Source organism: Malaclemys terrapin, chromosome 19, assembly GCF_027887155.1.
Source record: "Malaclemys terrapin pileata isolate rMalTer1 chromosome 19, rMalTer1.hap1, whole genome shotgun sequence".
Classification (NCBI taxonomy): domain Eukaryota; kingdom Metazoa; phylum Chordata; order Testudines; family Emydidae; genus Malaclemys; species Malaclemys terrapin.
The window spans coordinates 692636-707071 of record NC_071523.1 but is presented as its reverse complement, the minus strand read 5'-3'; the positions used below and the strand labels follow the sequence as shown (position 1 = coordinate 707071).

Genomic DNA, 14436 nt, shown 5'->3' with positions numbered 1-14436 from the left:
TGTTTTTATCTCCCCAGTTTCTCCCTCGGCTGGGCCCACAGGACGTCCCTTTCATGCCGCAGGCTCTCCAGCACAAGGAGCAACCAGCCTCCCTCCTTAAGGGTTTGGGTATCCACTGTAGCCTGCTCAGCTCCCGCGTGGGGTCCCTTTTCTGTTTGGGTCCCCACCATAGTTTGTCTCACTCTTGTCTGGATTTCCCTCTTGATCTGGGGCCCCTTTGCCCCAGACACTCCCTCTGCTAGGGTCTCGATCTTAACCGCCTCCTCCTTCTGAGCAGTCTCTGACCGAGCCCAACTATTCAGCATCCCGGTCCATCTTTGGGGGCAATGCAGTCTTATAAATCCTTTGTGGCACTGGAAGCACCTCCTCTGTGCCTTCCCTTGGCCATAGCACTCCTGCAGTCTATTTCTGGCTTAGTCCTTCCCTCAGGGCTAGCCTGGGCCTTGCAAGTCCCCTTTGGGCACTCCCTCTTCTTGTGCCCGGTTCCCCACAGGTCCAACAAGTCCTCCACCTCCCTGCTCTCTTCACCGGGGGGGCGGCTTTCTTAGGTTCTTCTTGACTATTCTCCGATGGGGTCACCATTCCCCATCTCGGTAGGGACACTCCCTCCTCAAGTGTCCCTGTCATCCACAGGCAAAACATCGTTCAGACCACAACACCAGCCTCCTGTCTTTGGTGCCTGGCTCGTATTGTCTTTGGGCCTTCGCCCACAGCAGCTTAACCAACCCCCATTGTGGCTCGGCTAACTGGGCCACACAGGCTCTCCAGTAGCAGTCCACCATTTTCTCCACCTTCAGTTTCTCAAGTCTCAGATCCGGGAAATGGTCCTACAGTCCTTGCTTTGTCCCTTGTATCAGGGGCGACTGCGTGACCGCATTCTCCACCACAATTTAGCGGTGGAGACCCACCACCACAACGCCTCCTGCTGGTCGTGCTGGGAATTAGCTCTCTAGGACCACCATCGCGCCTTTTACTAGTGGTGTCTCACTCGCCGTAACTTCCACTTCCTCCACCTTCTCCAGCATCTGGACCCACGTTGCTCCTGGACCATGGCGTCCTCTTTGAGACATGGCCCTCCAGCTGTGCCTCAGCCTGCTGTCTCCCCTTTCAGGGGACAGACGGTGACCAGGGTGGGCCGACAGCCCCCCTATCAGCTCTCCTAAGTTCCCTGTGTGGCTGCCACCCAGCAGGCTATCAATTGCTGGGAAGTTCAGCTGTCCCTCCCCCCACTGCCATGTGCTGCTCCTGCCCTCTGCTTGGAGCTGCTCCTGGGAGGGGGGGAAAGGGGTGCTAATGTCAGGATGTTCCCCTCCCCCCTGCTCCTGCACCCCGGCTCCTTTACCCCACCTCCACAGAGTGGGATGGGGGGGGAGGACACACAACAGGGCTCAGGATAGAGGGAGCTTGCTGGCAGCAGCTGCTGTCTCAACTTGCTGATCTACTTAAAAAGGCAGTGTACTTAGAATGGGGTCAGTATACTTCCAGGGGCAATGCGTGTCTCTCTCTCTCACATAGGGTGTCTGTCTCTGTCTCTCTCTGCCATGCTGTCTACCCTTCCTCCATTTGTGCTGCCTTGTAAAGTGTGAGGCTATATTAACAACAATGTGTTAACTCTTGAGGGCTCAGTCGAGTGCTAGTTCATCATTCCCTGGGAAATATCCCACCCTCTTCAACCCTCTGACTTCACCACCTCAACCAAGCTTCACAATCATCATTGCTGTGTACAGTATTAAATTGTTTAAAACTTATACTGTGTGTAATATATATATGATGTCTTTTTGTCTGGCGAAAAAAAATTCTCTGGAACCTAACCACCTGCCATTTATATTAATTCTTATGGGGAAATTGGGTTCGCTTAAAATTGTTTCGCTTAAAGTAGCATTGTTCAGGAACATAACTACAACCTTAACGAGGAGTTACTGTATTTAAACAAATTAAGTGATGAAAAGTTCTCTATGACAGTGTACACAGTGTGCCTGTCTGTGCATGAGTTACATTTCTGATTCTCTTTTAGTCAAACTGATTTATGAGGGTGCTGGCTAGTTCTTCCCTCATGGAGTTTGTGGCAAGCCTTCTTAATATTTTGTGGCTCAGTACAGACCTCAAGTATATATTCATCAGCTTCTCTTTTGAAAAGCTGTGTTATGGCATGCAGTTAGGAGAGTGTATGAAAATACAGATATCTTCTAAAGCGCATGCTAAAATCCAGTTTTTTGTGGATACAATTTACTTATTATATGTGAACCTCAACAAAAAACAAAGAAAAACTCCAGCAGAATTAGCTGGTCTATATGCGAGTTTCTTCCAAGAGGATCTGTCAATATCCAACTTAAAAATTCATATAAATCACACCAACTTTTAGTTCCTGATATAGATGCAGTAAAGAGATGTACGAAATAGGTAATAAGTCAGGCCACAATTAAAAATCCATTTATATTGGGGAAAAGAATTGTCTGGATTTTTTTTTCTTTTCACATTCAAAGTGTTGTACTATATATTGGCTGACAGCCGAGACCCTGATATCGCACTCCCTCTGATGACTTACAGACTACATGCAATGCATCATAGTGGAGCAGGGTCCCCAGATGATTTATACACTGATGAGCTGCCTCAACTCCTTTTAATTTACAGATGCAATAGTGGGACTAATGGGGCACAGATAATAAGTGTTTGCCAGTAGGTGTAACTATTGCAGCTGCCTAAAACTGGTACTGATCATGCTGCTTTTTTAAATAAAATTACAAAGGTAGGAAGAACATGAGGAGAATATAATTGATGTAACTAACCTTTAATAAGGCTTTTGGTACATAGTTTCGCCTAATCTTTAAGTATTCTCTTTGCCTTGACTATCAGAAGCATACTGAATTGAAAACTGAAGGACTAAAGGAGAGATAATGATAAGTGACAAATATCAGGTTATGTGAGTTGTTGAGTGGTATGCATCAGGGATTGGTAGAAGGCCTGTTCTTGTTTATCCTCGTTAATGATTGTGCAGAGGGGACAAAGTACATATTGAATTCATACTTTGATACTAATGGGGAGATTTTGCAAACATCTATAAAATCCAGATAATCAATATGGCAATATCTAGGGCAAAATTATCTGAAACAGATATTTATTGGAATTGATATTTTAAAAGCATTAAGACTAAATGAAGGATTTACAGGTGAGTGTGTGTGGCAGATCGAGTATGCCCTTTTAATGCAATATGGCAACAAAAAGCTAATGCCGTTTTAGTATGGAAAGGCAGAAACCGTGTGCTGTATGCCACACATGGTAATTCCTCTCTATTTGACACTGCTGAGTGTACATGCAAAATACTAGGTATAGTTGTGGGGATCTCTGACATATGTCATTGAACTGGAAGGAAGATACAATTAATCAAAACAGATCAAGAAGCTGGAGCGGTGGGTTTATGAGGAAAGAGTAAAAGTAATATAAGGCTAGGTCTACACTGGGGGGGGGGGATCAATTTAAGATACGCAAATTCAGCTACGCGAATAGCATAGCTGAATTCGACGTATCCGAGCTGATTTACCGCGCTGTGAGGACGGCGGCAAATCGACCGCCACGGCTCCCCCGTCGACGGCGCTTACTCCTATCTGCGCTGGTGGAGTACGTGTGTTGATTCGGGGATCGATTGTCGCGTCCCGACGAGACGCGATAATTAGATCCCCGAGAGATCGATTTCTACCCGCCGATCCAGGCGGGTAGTGAAGACAAGCCCTGATTGACCGAGGGGTGGAGGGAGAATAATATAGTCGGTCAAACATTTTAAGGGAGGTGTATGCTTGAAAGCCAAATTTTATTCTCAGGCTGAGATTTTCAAAGGAACCTAGGGGAATTCATCTCTCAACTCCCACTGTGTTTCATTGGAGTTTGTGTGCCTAACTCCTTCAGGATCCTTTTGAAAATCTAGCCAGTGTTCTGTTCCCATTGAGTTCAGTGAGAGCTGCAAGCTCAGTCAAATGACAGAATGTGGCTCCAGAAAGGAAAAAGAAGTGTTTAGGATTGTTCAAAGCTAGAACTAGGATTAATGACATGTAATTGGGGGTAAGTGATTTAAGATGAACTTCAAGAAAAGTAGGGTGAGATCTATCCTATTTTATGGTATAATCTCACAGGGTAAGTGATATAAGCCTCATTGCTTGAGACATTTAGGACTAGTCAAAGCAGAGGAGATTATACTGTAGCGAACAATTCTGCGTTGACAAAGGGATGGACAAGATTACTTAACAAGCCTTACCACTTTCAATTTCTATGAAACAACACAAGCTAAGAACAGGAAAATAATTTGAACAGAATCCCATTAGTGGTTTTATAAAAATGAATTGTACAGAGCCATAAAGTCTTTAGTGATCAGTAATTCAGAACAAGGCAGTCACAACTCATGAAAGATTGAGCCAATAAGTACAGGTAATGAACATTATTCACAAATTTAAGTAAAATATTATGTTCCGAACACAAAACTTGATTATCTCGGAGTTAGGTTTGCAAATGTGATTATATAATCCATATGAAAACTGCATAGCTACAACATTATCATTTAACAAAATAAATCTAAAAGTTAAAAAGACTGGAAATTACCATTTAAAGTAATTTAAATAGATATTTCATTAAATTTACAGTTAATATACTTTGCTAATGACATAGCTGTGAAAATTTACTTTACATGTTCTAGTAGCGACCTTAACATTGGTCCAAAAAATGTTGAAACAGAGTTCAGTAATGCTATTTGTCCTAAAGGCCATTCTGTAAAGAAATAATTATGGAAGCTACTTCCTTGCTGAATCTTGAAGTACAATTTGAATCTGTTCATAAGAAAGAAGGATGAAGGGATTTTCTGTGGTGGGAATGTAGCCTGGGAGCTGGACAGAGACTCAGGAAATCTGGGTACAGTTGCCCGCTCAGACACAGACTGCCTGTGTGGGCAAGTCATTTAATCTAAGCATAATTATCATGTAATTTAAGGATTGTGAGGTGTGAAGTTGTGATGATGATGAGGGTCATATAAGCCCTTAGTTTTAAAGATTTAATTTAAGGATTGTGAGGTGCTGAGTTGTGATGATGAGGATGGCCATATAAGCACCTAGATTTAAGGATTTAGTTTAAGGATTGTGAGGTGCTGGATTTAAGGATTTAATTTAAGGATTGTGAGGTGCTGAGTTATGATGATGGGGTCCGGGGGGTCGCATATAAGCACCTAGATAGACAAACGCAGGTGTCAGACACTTAGAAAATTTGACCTGATAGTGTCCCTTCAGCAATAAATTGTATTTTAACTTGTTACATATAAAAGCAGAAATTTTCAAATCTAAAGTTAGGTTCCTAATATCATAATTAGACACCTAGATAAAAGAGGCCAGATTTCGTTGAGCACATGCATCTCACCTTAATTTTTAGCAAGATTTGTGGGTGCTCATCTTTGAAAATCGGCATTTTTATTTAGGTACCTAATACTAGAAACAGGTATCTAACTTTGAAAACTGTGACCAGTGCCTTTTAAACATATGCATTCACCTTAAGTTTGAGAATTGTTGAAGATCTCTTCTTTCTAATGAATTCAGTAAGATTGAGGTCCCTTCCAACTCTGATATTCTATGATTCTATTTAGCTGGGAATTATTCCTGCTTTGAGCAGGGGGTTGGACTAGATGACCTCTTGAGGTCCCTTCCAACTCTGATATTCTATGATTCTATGATTTAACATAAAATGTAGAACAAAAGAACATATCTCCTTGTCAATTGCTGGAAATGGGCCATTTTCATTACCACTACAAACAGTTCTTTTTCTCTCCTGCTGATAAAAGCCCACCTTAACTGATCACTCTCCTTATAGTGTGTATGTAACACCCGTTGTTTCATGTTCTCTGTGTATATATATATATCTTCCTACTGTATTTCCACTACATGCATCCGATGAAGTGGGCTGTAGCCCACAAAAGCTTATGCTCAAATAAATTTGTTAGTCTCTAAGATGCCACAAGTACGCCTATTCTTTTTGCGGATAAAGACTAACACGACTGCTACTCTGAAAAAAGAAAAAGGAGATTTTTAAAAATGTTTTATGATAGGCTTAGACCTCTGATTCATAGTTTTATTTTGATATCTAAGCACAGTGCACCAGAAAACTGTGCAACAGGGATAACTAAAATAAAGTTACTATTTTATGCAGAATGTCTACTTGTTTCTTTTAGGGGTTTTATAGGCATGCAGTGTACACCATAGGCATATTACTAATTTCCTGGGAGTGACATTACTTCATCAAGGCTTTTTATTAATCCATAGCCTATTATTTATAACTATTTTCACCCCCTCTGTTAATGCTCCTAGTGTCTACCTGGGATGTGTTTATGGTTATGCTGTGGGCAGGGGTGGACATTAGATTGGCGAGTTAATATATACATTTCAAATTGTTAGCTTCTCCCCAGTTCTTTATAAATTAAATTAAGCTTCTTCTTTAATAGATCCTTTCGTAAATTAAATGACTGCCACATTTTGATTTTGCGATGTTGATTGTCTCTTACCTCTGTTATAATAAACACTGCTTAGCTATATGCTTGTAGTGCAGTCTGTATAATACTGGGTATCTGTCATACCCAGTAGAAAGAAAATGAATGAGGCTGGGATCCTGTGGGAAAAATAGCATGTGATCAAGTAATTAAAGACTCTATCAAAATGCATATGTACAAGGGGACTGAATGAAGGTTGTACAGGCAACTCTAATTCTGGCATTTTCTAACTTTGTAGTGCTTGACTTTACAACCTTAGTGTTTTTTGAATGTAAGGTGTTTTTTTGGTATAATAAATATAAATATTTCAAAATATGATGAGCATATGATTTCATTTTGATCAATTTATTTCCTAGCCTCTCATGTGACGTCACATGGTATGTTTTTTTTATTTTTTTTTTTAAAGATTGAAGTTGGTTGTCGTATCAGGTTTCCTTTCCTCAGCTTCTGAAAAATAGCCGGTCAGAACAGGAATTTATTTAGAAGGTTGAGTTGATTCATGAAGGACTTACTAAATAGTATGGTTTGTGGTGTTGCAAATTATTGCATTTGGGGGCAGTAATCAGTTATTTTGTAATGGACAAGCTGAGAGGTAAACTTGTATTGCAAATGTGGTGTGGTTGAGAAGTTTAGGCTGAGATTTCATTCTCCTTCCAACAAGAAACAATGTTTTTTTCCAAACCCTCCATATAAAGTATCTGTATTAAGCATAGTGTATTTTAGGTGAGTCTACCCATTTAAAAGCTTTATTTAATTCTAGCTTTTATCAAGTGGTAGTCTATTTTGATTTCATCCTACTTGGGCTTTCCAGCAGGAATGTACGGTTAACTCCCTTCCCTTTTTTGGTGGCTACATACAGCTAAAATGAGGCAGAAAAAGAGGGAGGCAGAGTGGTTAGCTGCTGTTCCAGAGCTGAGAAGCATGGAAACATGTACTGTAATACAGAAAAGAATCTTTGCATTCCTCTACCAGCTTCCTTGAAATTTGGCATTGACACTCAGTCTTGGAAACTGCTTTATATGCCACTGAATTTTTTGTGTCTGCCATTTTTGAACAGAGATAAAACTTTATGTCTGAAACAGAGTTTGGAAGACGCATTAACTAGCCAATTGAACTCTTAAATAGATGTATGTCAGCAGATAGGTATTGCTGGTATTGCCTAAGAACTCCCATTGTAGCTATTGCTTTAAGAATATCTTTGTGCTCTGCAGTGGTTCAGAAGCTTTTCTTGTGAGGGCAAGATAGACTGCAGGCTTTAAGAACAAGTAGCAGGGTGGTGTGAATGGAGCCTTATGCTAACAGCAAACCAAAGGAGGAAGACTATGGATTGAATTCAGGTTTTAAGAAACAAATTCCTTATTAATTAATCAAATTAATCCTTTTGTGGAGGTGCTCAGTGGAGACTAAAATCCAGTGCCAGGTAAGAATGATGAATGTGGTTAACAAAAAGCCTTTGCGAGGGGTGGATCATCATGGAATTTCAGTACCTGCTATGTATTGAAAAGCTTTGATTATTTCAAGTTTCTCTTCCTTAGTATTATATAAATAAATCAGGTTTGAGTTATTGTCTTAGCATTATTTTCTGAAAGTCCCTGGAGTGTCAGTGATGCAGGTTCCAAACCCTGCTAAACTAACGCATCTACAATTAGGATTTTAATGTTCTATATTTTTACTGAGTATCTTAAATACAGAAGAAACTACAATAGTGATGTATGCTGCTTTACAATGCATGTACCATTTTTACATCTTTACATAATTTTTTAATTCTTGAAACCAAAAAGTTAAAAGGGATTAAGCTGAATGTTTGCATTTGTTTTTGTTCTCTATAATTTTGCTGATAGTTTTTACCTTTTATTTTAAGTCATTTAATACAATGCAAGTGGGATCATGTACAGAGTTTACATAACCCTAAAGATAGCTGGTGGGAGATTTGCTATATTCTGCAAGAAAATAGAAGTCCTTCCTTTGGAGTGCTTCAAATACATGTTTTATTGCCCTTTTGCACTTGTATTGCTGTAATAGGTCCTTGCTGGGGCTCGACCCTTCCGGGCAGGAGGGGAGCCACACCGACTCACTACTGTGGGAACAAGCAGTCCGTTAGTCCAGAAGCTCTGGCCCTCTGGTGCAGGGGCAGAGCAAGGCCGACAGCTAGCTCGGGGCTCAGGCCCTCAGGCAGGGGCTGAGCAGACACCCGGGAGTCCGGGGCTCAGGCCCTCTGGTGCAGGGGCTGAGCCGACAGCAGTTAGTTCCAGGCTCAGGCCCTCTGGTGCAGGGGCGGAGCCGACAATAGTTAGTTCCAGGCTCAGGCCCTCTGGTGCAGGGGCGGAGCCGACAACAGTTCACGCCTCAGGCCCTCTGGTGCAAGGGCTGAGCGAGCAACCAGTCAAGGAGCCCAGGCCCTGGATCAGGGCGGGGCACACACAGTTATAGCTCAGGCCCTTGGTTGCAGGGGCTGAGCAAGCAAGCAGTCAAAGAGCCCAGGCCCTGGATCAGGGTGGGGCACACACAGGGATAGCTCAGGCCCTTGGTTGCAGGGGCTGAGCGGGCAAACAGTTAAGGAGCCCAGGCCCTGGGTCAGGGCGGGGCACACACAGTGATGGCTCAGGCCCTTGGTTGCAGGGGCTGAGCAAGCAAACAGTCAAGGTACGCCTAGGCTCCTACAGCCAAGCGTTGGGTGAGGGGGAAGCCTGCCACCCATGAGTGGGGGTGGCAGGGGGGAACGCAGGCCCACCCACTCCACTGCGTTCCAGCCCGGGGCCCTAGCAGCGGTTACTGCCGCTGCTGGTCAGTGGGGTATCCAGACCGCAACACACTGACATTGGCTCACATTCGTCTGCAGCCTGACCGGGGTCGGCTATTCCCGGGCTACTTCCAGGTTCCCCCTCAGGGCCTACCTCGTACCGGGCTCGGGCCAGTCCAGCTGCATGGGCTCCTCTCGGCCAGGGCTTGGTGGCAGGTCCGGCAGCTCCGTCAGGAAACCAGGCCAGTTGCACTCGGGCGGCTCCTCCGGGTAGCAGCAGGGGCGGAGGGGTTCTGGTGCGGTCTCGCCTTCAGGGTTAGTGGAGGGGGTTCCCAGGGTTTCTCCCAGCGACGGGAGCGGACGGGCTCCGGCGGCTCCTCCTCGTAGCGGGCCCGGGGTAGCTCTGGCCAGTTAGGGCCCGGGCCTCGGAGGTCTCCTGGCCGGGAGCTCCCGGCTGCACGTCTGCTCCCTGTGGTGGCTGGCCACCGACTGAGCTCTGCGACCGGCCTTTATACTTCCTGTCCCGCCCCTGGACTTCCGGGGGGCGGGAACAGGCAGCGGTGGCTCCACCCACTCCGGTGCCTGCACAGGGGCTCCCTCTTCTGGGCAGGAGGGGAGCCACACCGACTCACTACAATTGCCCTTTTGGTAGTCATGATTTTTTTTTATTTTTATGAAAAGATTGTTACTTGTTATGCCAAGCAGTAAGTGAAGAAAGAGGCCAGTGATTCATACTAGGTTAAAAACAGTTGCTAGTGGCTGAAAATAAGCTTGGGTGACAGGAACCATTATGGGGAAAATGTATCCATTTTGAAAAAAAATACCATAGATGGTTTCCGATAGTCCATTCTTGAAAGTGTATAGCATCCCAGAGAAACCATAGAAATTCTCGTTATGTGATACTATAATAAATTGCTATATATTTTCAGTTTTAGATAACATAACACAATCTAAAGCATGTACAAAATCTTGCCATGTCTCTGTTGTGCATTAATGCAAAAACCTAGACTCTGTAGAGAGGGAAATTCTTTAAGGAAATTCTGACTTCATTATTTGTTTAGAGGTGGGTTGTGAGAAAGGAGTGAAGTAATGATTGTACAGATATTTTGTAACTGCTCTTCCATCTGTTTTGAATACTCTGTAAAACTATACTATACTTACTATAACAGGTTGGTAAAGCAAAAAGTTTTATTTTCTTAAAAAAAAAAAACAGAATGGAGAGAGGTAAATAGTGGTGTCCCCCCAGGGGTCTGTACTGGGACCAATCCTATTCAACATATTCATAAATGATCTGGAAAAAGGGGTAAACAGCGAGGTGGCAAAATTTGCATATGATACAAAGCTACCAAGATAGTTAAATCCAAAGCAGACTACAAAGAGCTACAAAAGGATCTCACAAAACTGGGTGACTGGGCAACAAAATGGCAGATGAAATTCAATGTTGAGAAAAGCAAAGTAATGGACATTGGAAAACATAGTCCCAACTATACATATAAAATAATGGGGTCTAAATTAGCTGTTACCATTCAAGAAAGAGATCTTCGAGTCATTGTGGATAGTTCTCTGAAAACATCCACTCAATGTGCAGCGGCAGTCAAAAAAGCGAACAGAATGTTGGGAATCATTAAGAAAGGGATAGATAATAAGATAGAAAATATCATATTACCTCTATATAAATCCATAGTACACCCACATCTTGAATATTGTATGCAGATGTGGTTGCCCCATCTCAAAAAATATATATTGGAATTGGAAAAGGTTCAGAAAAGGGCAACAAAAATGATTAGGGGTATGGAACGGCTTCCACATGAGGAGATATTAATAAGACTGGGATTTTTCAGCTTGGAAAAGAGGTGACTAAGGGAGGGATATAATAGAGGTCTATAAAATGACCGATGTGGCGAAAGTAAATAAGGAAGTGTTATTTACTCCTTATAACACAAAAACTAGGGGTCACCAAATTAAATTAATAGGCAGCAGGTTTAAAAGAAACGCACAGTCAACTTGTGCAGCTCCTTGCCAGAGGATGTCGTGAAGGCCAAGATTATAACAGGGTTCAAAAAAGAACTAGATAAATTAATGGAGGATAGGTCCATCAATGGCTTTTAGCCAGGATGGGCTGGGATGGTGTCCATAGTCTCTGTTTGCCAGAAGCTGGGAATGGGTGACAGGGGATGGATCACTTGATGATTACCTGTTCTGTTCATTTCCTCTGGGGCACTTGGCATTGGCTACTATCAAAAGACAGGATACTGGGCTAGATTGACCTTTGGTCTGACCCAGTATGGCCATTTTTATATTTTAAAAATATCCAATTTTGAGTTCCAAATTGAATGTGCTGGAGATTCCACTACAACCATTGGTAAATTTTTCCAATAGTTAAGTACTCTCACCATTAAAAATGTATGCCTTAGTCTGAATTTGTCTAGCTTCAATATTCAGCCATTGAATCATATTATACCTTTCCCTGCTAGGCTGAGGAGCCCATCATTAAATATTTGTTCCCCATGAAGACACTTACAGACTGTAATCAAGTCACTCATTTAACCTATCTTTGTTAGGCTAAATAGATTGAGATCTTTGAGTCTATAACTATACTATTACTGTTGCTATATTATTCATTTTTGTGGCTCTTCTCTGGACCCTCTCCAATTTATCAACATCCTTAAATTGTGGACACCAGACCTGGACACAGTATTCCAGCAGTGGTTGCGTCAGTGCCAAAACAGAGGTAAAATAATCTGTCTACTCCTACTTCGTTTATGCATCACACTGGGAGCTCATGGTCAGCTGATTATCGACCACGACCTCCAATTCTTTTTCAGAGTCACTATTTCCTAGGTTAGAGTCCCCCATCCAGTAATTAAAGATTAGGGCTCTCAGCTGGATCACAGGAGACTTGGGTTCAATTCCCTCTTTTGTCACAGACTTCTTGAGCAAGTCACTTAGGGTATTCTACACTACAGGGCCTGTGTTGGCATAGCTATGGATTCTCTTCCAATAAGCAATGTTTCTTCTCAATGTTTTCTCTACTTTCACAACTGCCAGTTTGAACATAAGGGCACAATTTTATTACCTTAACTAGGTTGAATCAGGTAAATTTAGTATTTTTCCCTTTGTTATATACAGTAAACTCTTTGCACACAAAGACAGACCATAAACCATAGCCACACAATAAACCTCCACTGCTTTTGCTTAATTAGATAATAAAACTGTTACGTCTCTTGGGTTACTGTACTGTATCTTAAACAAGTTTTGGGAAAGGGATGGAATAGCAAAGGTAGTCTTTCACATTTCCTTGTTGGCTTCTTCACAAAAATGGTTACCCACAGACTGAAACGAAAGCTTCCTTTGAATCAACAAGGTTCTGCAGTGGTCACATGATCAGCAGGAAACATGAAGTTATCCTTTCTTCTGAAAGGTCAAATGCTATTGCTTTCCGCAGCTGGAGCAGAGTTCTCAGTGTATGAGAACCAAGCCTCACTGCTGTCATCTCCACAAAGTGCTGCAGGCTATTCAATAACTCAACCTGTACCCATTGGATACTATTATCCAGCCCTGGGGATACAGAGAATTCCCACTAACTAACTGGAGTTACTCATATCCTGCAATGGGAGAATAGGTCTTGTTGAATATGGCTTGCTTAAAACTTTAGATTACAAATAACTCAGTTTTAGGTAAAGGACAAATGTTATCTTAAGTTATTATCTACGCTTCATCATTGGAGTACATGGTACTTTGTGGACATAAATAAAATAGCTGAGAGTATGTTTACACTACAGCAGCAAAGCTAAGACGCTGCAGTTGTGCTGTGGTAGCGTCATAGTCTAGAAACTTCCTACACTGATGGAAAGAGGTCTTCTGTTGATTTAGATAATATGCCTCTCCAAGAAGCCGTAGGTTGATGGAAGAATCCTTCTGTCAACCTAGCTATATCTACTCGAAGGGTTATTTCAACCTAATTGTGGAATTCAGGGTGCAAAATTTTTCACAGCCTTTTGCAAGGTAGCTATGTCAACCTAAGTTTTAGGTGTAGACCAGACTTAAGGGTTTCAGAGTGTTGCCGGCCCAGAGGGCCCGAGGGGGCAACAGCGGGGTTCGTTGCCAGGTGTGCGTTGCACCAATAGACACACCAGGGTGGAGAAGCAAACCAAGTTTATTCGAGATCTTGAAAAGGCACTCAGGAGACCAGCATGTCTCAAATCAGAAGCTCAACAAATACAAGCAAGTTTCCCATTTTATATTCCAAGCTGCTTGTGTAAGTCTTTTGTTCTGTTTCCCCTCTACCCCTCCCTTCCCGACAGCAGTTACAGTAGGTACTACATTGTGACGTATTAGAAAAGTTGTCGTCTGCATGTTTATCTTTGGCCTTGCAGACCCAGAGACATGTAGACTTCCCCCCTCCCCCTCTCCCCCTTCCTTATCACTACTGCATTTGCTAGTTTGAGCGAAACTGCAGCTGTCTGCTAAAAAAGCTGACTGTTACATATTCTGCTTTTAGGCTTTTAGCGTTAAAGTTAAAGTTCACAAGATGGGGTTGCTTTGGCTCACTTAGACCCAGAGCAGGGGGGTTTCATCGACACTTATGGCCTTCCACCCTCCCGAGTTACCTGGTAGCTATGCCTAGTGACACCAACAATTCCCTCCTTTGAGAACACTCAACAAACCTTTGGCAGAGTTTTCTCATACTCTAAAGATAAAATGCGATTGAGCTCCATGCAATTGGGATCATTAATGAGAGGGTATAAAGGAACTTCTGGGGAATGGGAGGTACAAATCTTATGTATGAGCACTTTACAGCAAGCGAGCAAAAGAAAAAGAACAAAAACATATCACAAGGATATGTGGAGAGGATGTTTATGGTGTGGCTATGGTTTGTGGTCTGGCTTTGTGTGGAAAGTGTTTACTGTAAAAAACAAAGGGGTAAATACCAAATTTACCTGATTCAACCTAGTTAAGATAATAAAATTATGTGCCTTATGTTCAAACTGGCAGTTGTTAAAGTTGAGAAAAGAAGAAACATTGCTTATTAGAAGAGAATCCTTGATATCTTTATTTAAAAAAAATATTAAGATGTGGGTTGAGCACAGTCTTGGAAGTCAGGGATTCCAGATTTCTATTCTCAGCTTTGTCGCTGATTCTGTATATAGGCATGTTTACTTCTTTATCTGTAATATTGTGATAT

The 14436-nt window shown here is 42.4% G+C and overlaps 1 protein-coding gene across 9 annotated transcripts in view; it reads left to right on the top strand.

The window, feature by feature from the left end:
* EIF4G3 (eukaryotic translation initiation factor 4 gamma 3) overlaps positions 1-14436 on the top strand; it is a 390421-nt gene that overhangs the window by 83341 nt on the left and 292644 nt on the right. The window lies entirely within an intron of this gene.